This window comes from Silene latifolia, chromosome 2 (genome assembly GCF_048544455.1).
Source record: "Silene latifolia isolate original U9 population chromosome 2, ASM4854445v1, whole genome shotgun sequence".
Lineage (NCBI taxonomy): Eukaryota > Viridiplantae > Streptophyta > Magnoliopsida > Caryophyllales > Caryophyllaceae > Silene > Silene latifolia.
The window spans coordinates 12,641,552-12,652,224 of record NC_133527.1 but is presented as its reverse complement, the minus strand read 5'-3'; the positions used below and the strand labels follow the sequence as shown (position 1 = coordinate 12,652,224).

Here is a 10,673-nt window from a genome sequence, read left to right as displayed (position 1 = left end):
ATGTTGTTTGTCAAATAGAACCATATTATTTTGTGATATATATTATTTTGACATACTCTCCTTCTCTAACAAAATAAACTTAGATCTTTAATCTTTACACCTTACACTAAAAGTCCCCAAGGCTGTCTACTGTTCATATGAACAGTTTAAAACGCAGCGTAAGCTGTCGTTTTTGACGACGTTCTTTTATTGCACTGGGCTTTCGTTTTTAGCGTTGTTTTGACTTTTCAACCACACTGCTTTCTCATTTTCTGTACTCTTTCCTTCTCCTTTCTCTTTCAAAACCTAGAAAATCATCTCCTCCATTTTCAACCAATCTGTAATTTCCTACTTCATCTCTCTATTTCATTTCACTTCCCCATTTCCCGTCTCTTATTCTCTTTCCCCTTTTCTCTTTCTTGTCTGCTTATTTCAAAAGAGATGCTGCGTTTATTGAAGCCGCTTGATTGATTGTTCCAATTTGATGTTTTTCAGCTACTGGAGATCTATTTAATGGTGAGTTTCTAATGATATGAGTTATTTCATTTACATTTTCATCTGTAAAATTTAATTTGTTTTTTAATTGATTAGGTTAATTAATCTGATTTGTGATTGTCGGATTTTGATGTGGTCTTTGATTCTAATAGTATTGATTTGCTATTGATTTATGCTCTCCATATATTGAATTAATGATTACTTGTGTATCCTTAGTATGATGTTATTGTGGTTCGTTGGTTGCTGGATTAAGTAATTTGCAGCTTTGTTTCTTGTTAATTTATTTAGAAATGAATAGGTTTAAATCAGCAAAGCAAATTAGTAGAGAGTCCTAATTTTTTTATAGTTTATAGTTAATAGGAATTATGTGATGGAAGTCAAATGATATCATGATTCATGAGCACAACCAGAGGCTAATAACATACAATTACTAAATTTTATCAATATTATGAAAGCCTATGGCAGATTGCTAGACCTGCTATCTTCACTTCAATTAGCCAGTACTCCATGGGTGCTCTCACTCAAAGTCTCAAACCTTTGCTGGTCAAGTTGGTGAATTTAAGCTTGCACTGTTTCCATGAAGAACTCCGACACCGTTGGCCTCACTTTCGATGTCATGGAACTTTTCTTCCTTTTTTTTTTTTTTTTTGCTTTTGTGTAGTTTAAATTTTTGGAATTAGTTTGACGGGTTTCGTACCAGCTCACGAGTAATACCTCGCTCGATGAATTTACTAGCTAGCTTAATCGTTGCGAGTATCTGTACAGATGTTTAAGTTGACGTGCATAATGGTGAAGTTGTCTTAAACTTGTGTGTATACTCAATCACTCATTCCTTTTCCATTCACACTCTTCTTGTGCAGATGAACTATATGAAGCATGATCGTGGTTTATTCTTGTTTTGTCTTTATGCAGAACACCCGGGATCCGGTCATCTTTCCTGTCTGTCTGTCCTTCCTCTTTCTCTGTTCCCTTACATTCCTCCCCATCACTCCTTTTATTTGAGATCCTTGCATTTCTCCAATGTCATCTATACACTCTTCTGTCCTCCTTTCCTCTCTTCCTCTCTCCTTTATTATTAATCAAACCTCCTTTTTCACCTCAAACTAATATCATCTATGATGACCTGAGTAAATCTTGACAGTAACCCGATTAAAATGAAGATGATATGCTTGATCGGTGTGGGCGGGTTCGTCAGGTCACACCTCTGCGAGAAACTCATTTCTTAAAATGAAGATAATTATGATGGTTTGATTTTTAGTGTTCTGTGTTGATGAACTCAGTTACTGAATGATTGTTGTCTTTTATGCCTTCTAAATTCTAATTAATTTGCAGGTTAGGGTTTTTGTTTATGTTATGATTGGTTTGCTTTTGGAGAGTACATGGGCTTCAATCATTTCACATTAATCCTTTTCAATTCAAGTTTGGTGAGGTAAATTTCAGTATCTCCTTAGACTCTTTTCTTGTTTTAGGGCTTAGTTGCATTTTCTCCTTTTTGAATCTGCATTTTTTTATGTGTAGTATATAATACTCAGTATATAATTCAAGTATCATTTTTTCGTCGTTGGTTTTGATGTTGCATCTGGAAAGACCTTGAGGACAACCTGCGTAGAATTGATTCTAATTTCGGTCTTTTAGTTATCATTCACGATTTAACACTTCAGACAGTTGAATGATGAAGCATATTGAGGGAGAATATGAAATTTCTTACCATCCAGTCAAATGAGCCTCATTTGCTTGGTATGGTGAACAAAAAGATCAGTATTTTTCTCTCTTCCCTTAATTTGGATTACTGTCTTGGCCTTTCTCATACGGAGTAAATTTCAAGTAACAATAGCCTACCCCTGACCTGACTAATCTTAGTTGATGAATCATGTGCTAGATAGAATCTTGAAGGTAAGCGCAAAAATCAACAGAGTACTCAGTTGACGATTGATGTCAAGAACACGTTTCAGACTAAAACTTGTACTATCACTATTCTAATTATTCTACCTTCAGCTGACTTCGACTTTCAAACGCTGGCAACTTTGGCCATTAACTGTCCAAATATATATCTCAAGACACCGTCCAACCTTTTGCATGCTTTATTTATCAGAACTATTTTCACATTACTCTACCATGTGAATTGATAAACGGGACACTATCTGTCAAGGTTTACATCATGTGACCGACAAGGATAAATGTGGACTATCTCAATGGAATGGAGGGATTAGATCATTTACTCCAATATGATCTAGATTACAATGAACTTCAATTCGGGTATGAGGATTAAGATTGGCGGCCCTTCTGTATGCAGATTTGTTGATGATGGTAGATATGTTGATGATGGTAGACCTTTCTTGCAATACACTGTCTCTTCTTCCAAGGGTTGTTCAGATGCTCAAAGAGCTATACAACTACTACATTACTGACAAGGTGAGCAAATGCCCTTGACGAGTTTTGATATTGTTTATTCTTTCAGTTAACTCATATAGTCATATCCAGTATATCTTGCTTTATTATCTTGAACTATTAGCTGTAAAGTTTTTGCACAAATATCCTTCAGTTTGTATCTCTTGGCATTACTGAAGATAATATGACGCACATGTGTCTCTTAGTTACGTAAGGGTCTCAGACTCTCAACCATTGGTTCCCATTCAAAGTGTCTCAGACTATTACTCTTAGTTGTTGAATGAAAATTGAGGTTCCAGGGCAAACTAAATTATGCTCCAAAGGGGAAATGTGATTCATAGGCCTTCTCCTTAATATTTGTAGATATTCCTTTTTAAAGCTTGTTTATTGTATTATCTAGACTAGAGACTGTGAGATGCAAAGGAACTCGAATTTAGGAAATTTTAACATGCTTGTTAATAATTATCAACTCAGTAACTGCTGATTATGGTTTTTTGTTAGGCGAGCATATAAGAAATGGTTTAATGAACTCACATTGTTTAATGATACAGAGTAATACTTGAGAGATGGAGGAGTATAGGAGGGAGGGAGGAACAAAGAGAGAAAGAGGAAAGAGATTAGTATGTGAACAACAGATCGGGAGGAAGGGGTTGATCCAAATAGGAGACTCATTTTTCGCAAACATTGTCCACTTTCTGTGCAAACCTCGTGTTCTTTCCACGTTAGAAAAAGTGACTTATTGGGTGTTAATCTCAAACATTTTGATTATGGTTAATACTCTATTTATCTTTGTTTTGTATAAAGTGTTTGCTTGTTAAATGTATCAGGTAATGGTAACGGTGGTCGCTACAATGCCCGAGTTGCAGTTCCTAACAACAAAGAAGTGGTAAGAAATTTTCATCTGGTTTTTCTTTTTTACACATTTTTTCAGTTTAATTTTCTAACTACATAATGTTGCGGTCAATTAACATTACCGCCATCCTTACTCCTGTACTTATAAAGAGGCGAGAGGTAGGTAATCTGCAGCCTTTATTCTCAAAAACAGTTTCAAAGTGCCCCATAAGTCCACACCCGAAAAAAATGAACCATCTTCTGCAAAGTAGTTCATGAGAACCATATTACCAGGATTTTACAAACCACTTTAATTTAGGCCATTATATTCACAAGCAGCCTACAAAAGTAGTTAATTAGATTGTTGGATGACAAAAAAATCTGAGCTTTGAAGGGTTGAGAATAACAAAAAATCAGAACTCAGGTAACTCTTTAAAACAGATACTCCCTCTCTCCCTGGCAATAGTTTACGTATTCCTTTTTTTGGGTGTTTCAGTCAATAGTTCACGTTTCTATTTTAGGAAAATTATTTGTGCTACTTCAAATAAGCTTAAAATTGAAAAGTCAGATTTACCCCTCATTCTTCATCTCAAACTACCCAAATAATTGTCGTTCACTTCTCATCAAAACACGCCACCGGCCACCCTCAAGAACTATGGCACTATGCCCAGATTATTGCCCACCGCTGCCCATACCGCCTACAACCGTCACCAAGCTCACCTAACCACCCGTGACCCGACGACACACCACCTAACCTATTTAGACCAGACCATAGGATCCTAGCCTTTTCAACCTCATAACTTGCCTTCCTTGGCGTTTCCACCTTGAACTTAGCCATGAAACTGCCGCTTGTATCAGTCCCGACCACCACGCCTGAAGTAGTGATAATATAAGGCCGCTAATTACTGTTGTCTAATTGTGTTGAGTTGTAGTTTTCGAATTATTTGTTGTAATGTCTGACCAGTCAGTCAATGGTGGAGGATGCACAAAAAGAAGGTATCATTGTGGAGTACAATTTGGGTGACCTTAGGGAGATGGAGTGAGGGGGAGTCGCAATAGGAGCTAATGGCTGATAGTGGGTTCAAATGGAAGGAGGCATGACATATTGTTGGAGAGGGGAAAGGGGGAGGGATGGAAGGATAGGAGTCTATGGTTAGTTATGACACGGGTAAAGTTTTCTTTAGAATAGAGTTGTTAAATTAGTGAGTAGAGTTCTCTTCTTAGTTGGATTGTTTCGTATAATACCGACACTATGGTGTATTATATACCACATTCTCATGATTTCATCATTTCAGGTTGGATCATATAGGAGCTGTTCAGGGTCGGTCGGTTCATGGAATTTAGCGTCTTTTTTCCTCCCCTTTGCTAGACGCTGGTGCATTTCACCCGATCATGCCTCACCAGTGTTACCTTCATTGGGATTAACCTTGAGTGGAACTATGGCCTATGGGCCATATAGAACCTTATCACTTATATGCTTAGATTTTAGCTTAGTAGCGTTTGGAATGACATGAATTTAACCTCTTCAAGGCACTTATCTCATTTCTTCTATTGTACAAAAGGATTTTGTTTTATAATGGCAACTTTGAGATGTACTTCAATGAAACCATTCATACTTTTTTTAGCCGAAACTTATATTGCCAATGTATTTTATTTCACGTAAGGATAGAGGGGAACTAATTAGTCTTGGTATTTGTTGCTTTAACTTTTTTGGCCAATTTTTATTACTACCATGATACATAAAATAAAGGATATGTATTTCATTGAACTTGGCACATAAGAAAATTGTCATTGTTATGGCGGGGAAAATGTATGCATTCCTTTAATTCGGTTAACTCTTGTTAATAAACTTGAACAAATTAAAATAAATTGTCAATCAAAGAACTCGCAAATCTATACGAGTATAAAAGTATAATAGAAGAACCACTATACATTAGACTTGACACGTGTCGCTTTTCTATGCATTTTTTTCCCGCCCACCTATCTAACCCTAATAAACTAATCTACTCAAGCATATCCCGCCTCAGCCGTCTATCTCTACAGCCCTCCTAATTTCGCGCTTAAGAGTGCTTAATTGACTTAACCCTAAATAATACAAAGCTCTCGAAGTTCGCTATTCCGGCATCATACTCAGATCGATCATCGCTGCTCCTCTTTCTTTTCATTTTCGCTGCCTACTTCTTGAATAATGAAGCAATTAGCAACAGGTATATCATGGTGCTATTGATTATAAAATTCATTATTAAAGAGGTAATTAGTTTTCCGCTATTCACTAGGATCAGTATTTTCAATTAATTACATAGTACTAATTATTACTTTGTGAATACTTTAGATTGATTAGGCATGTACAAGTTTTATATATGTTATACTGGTTGAAGGAGCTTTAATCGGTCTTGCGAGGGTATGTAACTTTTTTACCTCTTCTTCTTCTTCCATGTATCACTTTCGTTTGTATCAACAAATCTGTTGTGTTGATTTTTGCTTAAATTCAAGGGTCGTTTGGTTGCCACTTAGAAAACATAGGCATTGGAAAATTCCATAATTTTGAAAAATATGGGTTGTTTGGTTGCCATAAACTAGTCTTAAACCCGTGCAAATTGCACGGGTATTTGCATGGATATGCTATTTCATATTTTGTTATCATAAATATTATTGTAACATCTTAGCTAATTTTTACATTAATTAGTTATCTCCTTCTAAAGATAATTATCTTTATAAATAAAAGTTTTAATATAAAGTAATAAAGTTTCTCTACTTTTTACTTTATGTTGAAACAATTACGGAGTAATGATTACAAATTGAGTTATAAATAAGTTTTTAGATAGTTGATTATAAATTTCATTTGCATTTAGCGTAAATGACGAATTATGGTCAATTAGTCAAGGAGTTACATGTCGTTTTGCTAGTTAAACACAGATTTCTATTTTATTTTGTTACTGGGTGAGTCCATACAACTGATATGAAAAAAATTTATTCGGATGAACAATAACACAAAATTAGTAAAATTGCACGGGGCTAAATAGTTGTATACCCGTGCAAAATATAAAAAATGTTTTTCATTTACTCAAACTCGTGCACTTTTGTACAATCATGCATCAATAAACTGGAAATTTTGACCCGTGCATGTTTAAAATGAAAAATTTGAACTTTATTCATTTAGTACAAATTGTTAATTAGTGAAAATTGTGACCCGTGCACATTTAAAATGGTTCAGTTGAAGTGTTAAATAATAAAACTCGTGACATTATCATATAAATATATAATAATTAAAAACTAAACTATATATTATATATACTTCAATTTTTTATAAAAACATAAGATGCAATATCTATGCCGTTATGTGTAAAAAATTAATTGTATAAGAAATCGTCACACTCATCCTATCAAAATAAACGATTTAAAACGAAAATTTTATAAAGTAATAGCCTATAAAAAAATAATATGTAATCATTGGTAAATTGGGTCGAAATTAAGAAACGGGCTTCAAAGAACTCCATAACAGTTGGCCATAAATTAGTACAGAAATTTTCTAGTAAGACGGTTTAACACAACAAAACGGTCCTTTTCAATAATAATCTTGGCACACAACCCAAACTTAAAATAACTCGTTCATCTTGACACGCAACTCGAACTTAAAATAAGTCATTAATCTCGACACACAACTTGTACTTAAAAGAACCTTTTATTTTAGGATTGGAACCCGTCCATACTCGGGCTCAACCCATTTGTTCAAAGATAAATCAGGTAACATTAATATCATAATATTAATATCCTCTTCGATTTTCTATTTTCTTCCAAAAAAAATTCACAGTCTTCAAGGCGAAACTTTGACCATACTTCTCAATGCAACATTTTTTAAATTGTTAAGAAAGTAGGAAATGGAGGGTGTATATTACATTTGAAATAATAAATAGAAAATAATTACTAAAATATTTTAAGCTAAAAAAAACAATTTTATATAACTTTTTTTATCATTTAATTGTAAAAAAATAATAAAAAAGTTATTTTTATAAATGATTTAATATAAGTATGATAAGTAATGAATATATATTAATATTAAATATGATTTAATTTTTTAAAAATGCTTTTTAGCTTAAAATATGGCAAAATAAAAGATGTCAAGTACTATTCCCTTGTGCAGATAAGACAAATTTTTTACTTGTCACTATGCATTCTGATTTTCCCTTAATTGTACAATACTTGACTCGTCTTTTACGCATTCTCACGTAACATGAATATACCCATCTTAAATATATCCGTCTTAAATAAACTTAATGTTCTGTTTTAAGTATTTTTTCAGTTTAATTAAATTTTCAATCTTTTGTAACTAATATTTGTAACTAAATTATTCACTATAATTAAATAATTTCGGTTAAATAATTTGTTTTCACTTTTTTTTTTTTTTTTTCTGTTATGGTATAAATGCGAAAAATTTCAGTATCACTTTGATTTCCGTTACATTCCGAGGTTTCAGAAACGCCATGTTGTAGTTATACTTCTGAGTTTTCTATCACTTCTTTTATTATCTTATTAGAGTATTACTCTATATTTTTATGCTCTTAAATATATAATCATACAAATACAAAGATATGTAGTAATAAATTTGGCCTTCAGAAACAAAATTGTGAAACATGTATTGCGTATTTGCGTAGGAGTAGTTTTCATGGGTGGGATTGTAGTTTCAATTAATTAATTCTCACAAGGAAGTGGTCCCTAAAATTTCCTACTTTTAAGGAGAGCTTGACAACTAAGCATACTGGTTGTTCTTTTAATAAATAAGATTTTGGAAAATGTAGGAATTAGAACTTCCCAAGAAGTTCCAAAATTCACCCGAATTGGATGAAGGAACACTTAATTCCCATGAATTGTATTTTTCTAGGAAAATTAAGTTCCTTGATCAACCAAACAACCCAAAATTCATGTGATTTTATTATTTCCATATATTACGTAAACAATTAAATTTGGTAGAATATATAATATGTGATTTTATTTATACATTGTCCACTTTAATCAACAAATTTGTTGTGTTTATTTTTCACATATATTACGCAAACAATTAAATTTGGCTCTATGATGTTTTTTTAGAAAGATTCTTGGGTACACCGGGTGTACCACGTCATCGTACACCTAGCCAATAAGATTATTAGAACTACTCAAATTCTCCATAAATAATGAAGCAAAATCTATGTGAAATATAATTGAAGGTTTATCATTGGTTAGGGTGTACGATAATCTTGTACACCCGGTGTACCCAAGAATTTATTGTGCAATCAAAATTTTCTGTACCACCCTGAAATGTGTTTTAGATTACGTTTATTGATTTCAACTATGCCAATAGAAACTGCATTTAAGAGATAAACTTATGTTAAATATGGAAATGTTTTAACATAAAATAACAATTACTAAGATACGGATTTTTAGCAACTATAATTGGTAACATTACATAGTTATAGGTGAAAAAACTAAATAAGGCTGATTGTTTAAAACAAATTTGCAAGTTACTTACATTTATGCAATCTTTTTTCTTCGTTGCAGTAGTAAATTTAACTTTCTCATTGAATGTTTTTATGGATATAATTTGAAGTGATTTTGTCCAAACGACAATAGGACTATAGGAGTATATTGTTGGTGAATGAAAAAATTGTCGATGGTAAATCAATGTGTTACGGAGTGACTTTCGACGCTGCCTTATTAAGTTATAAGTGAACATTGTTCTTTGGTCCTTTTTTGGTGAACATTATTTCTTTACTTTGACGATGCTTCTGAGCCATTTTGAGGGATTAGTCACAACTTTGTATCAGTGGAGAACGATGACCCAACCCAGTCTTTGATTTTCTTACGGTGTGGGTGCTGCTTCCACTAGATCAACCAAACAACCCCTAAGTATTATGTTGTCGAGGGCAAGATTATATTCACTATAATAATCTTCTTGGTTTATTGATGGTTTTGGACTCCTTACTTCCTTAGTTGACTTACGACATATGTCAAATGGTCATTCAAGACACAAGCAAATTTGTCAAATTTCATTTTCTTATTAGGATCCATCAATTGTACTCCGTATGAAATTTTAGTTTGTTATGCTTACGACCGTCTTAACTTAAAACCCATCACAACCTTCTTTTATTGCCACCTCTATTTTAATTGTATGTAAAAGCGACTTAAGTTAAGATAGTCTTAATGAAAATTTTAAATCATATTCCCGTCCTTTATTCTCCCTCTCATCTCTCAAACTTCTTCCGTGGTATTCCTACCTAAAAAATCTCAACCTATCCTTTTTTCGCTGCAATATTCTAACTATGGTTCTATCGGATCTATCCCTGTTAAACTCTTCTCACATTTTCCTATTATTAAGTGTAGGTATATAGCCATATAGGGTTCGGTTGAAGAAAGGTGGACAAAAGTGGCAATGACAAATGAGACTGCGGAACTACACGGTTGTTAGATACTCCCCGTTCATCTGTACAAAAATAATACTCATCGACGGGACTTTGTTGGTGGATCCAAGTTATAGGTAGAGAGAAGGTTTAAGTTAATCATAACGCATGATTAAGTGGAAAATTAATTGTGGAGATGACATTGTTTGGTGTGTTATCTGTCGTCACCTCTAACTGATGTGCGGTCAAGTAGTTACAATGAATTTGAATATTCAGTTTGTGTTGTTTTATTTGATTTTAGAAATGACAGTGTTTGTGCGTACCAAAAACGAAATGACATTGTTTGTTATAATCTTTTTGATCGTGAACCCTAAAACTTTGGAGAGACGGTCTCTCATTAAGTTATTGAGAGATCACTTTTGTTATACCTATTTATATATTTTTTGGTACTCCTTTTATTATTGATTCTGCTTCAAAATGTATCATTCATTTGGTAAATCTTATCTTTATTAATACAAGAACATTTAGAGCATTCTCATGAAGCCAAGTCATTATATGCAAGTTTTTTTTATTTATTTTTTTCCAAAAAATAAGCAATGGGTGGGC

At 33.3% G+C, this 10,673-nt stretch overlaps 2 long non-coding RNA genes across 2 annotated transcripts; both read left to right on the top strand.

The window, feature by feature from the left end:
• Window positions 1-202: 202 nt before the first annotated feature.
• LOC141628431 (uncharacterized) lies at window positions 203-5,261 on the top strand. The gene is made up of 6 exons (XR_012537132.1): window positions 203-495; window positions 1,335-1,401; window positions 1,807-1,903; window positions 2,768-2,886; window positions 3,690-3,748; window positions 4,989-5,261. It is a non-coding gene; the product is annotated as an uncharacterized LOC141628431 (long non-coding RNA).
• A 410-nt stretch (window positions 5,262-5,671) lies between these two features.
• LOC141628428 (uncharacterized) lies at window positions 5,672-10,355 on the top strand. Its single transcript, XR_012537131.1, has 2 exons — window positions 5,672-6,094; window positions 10,051-10,355. It is a non-coding gene; the product is annotated as an uncharacterized LOC141628428 (long non-coding RNA).
• The last annotated feature ends 318 nt before the right edge of the window (window positions 10,356-10,673 follow it).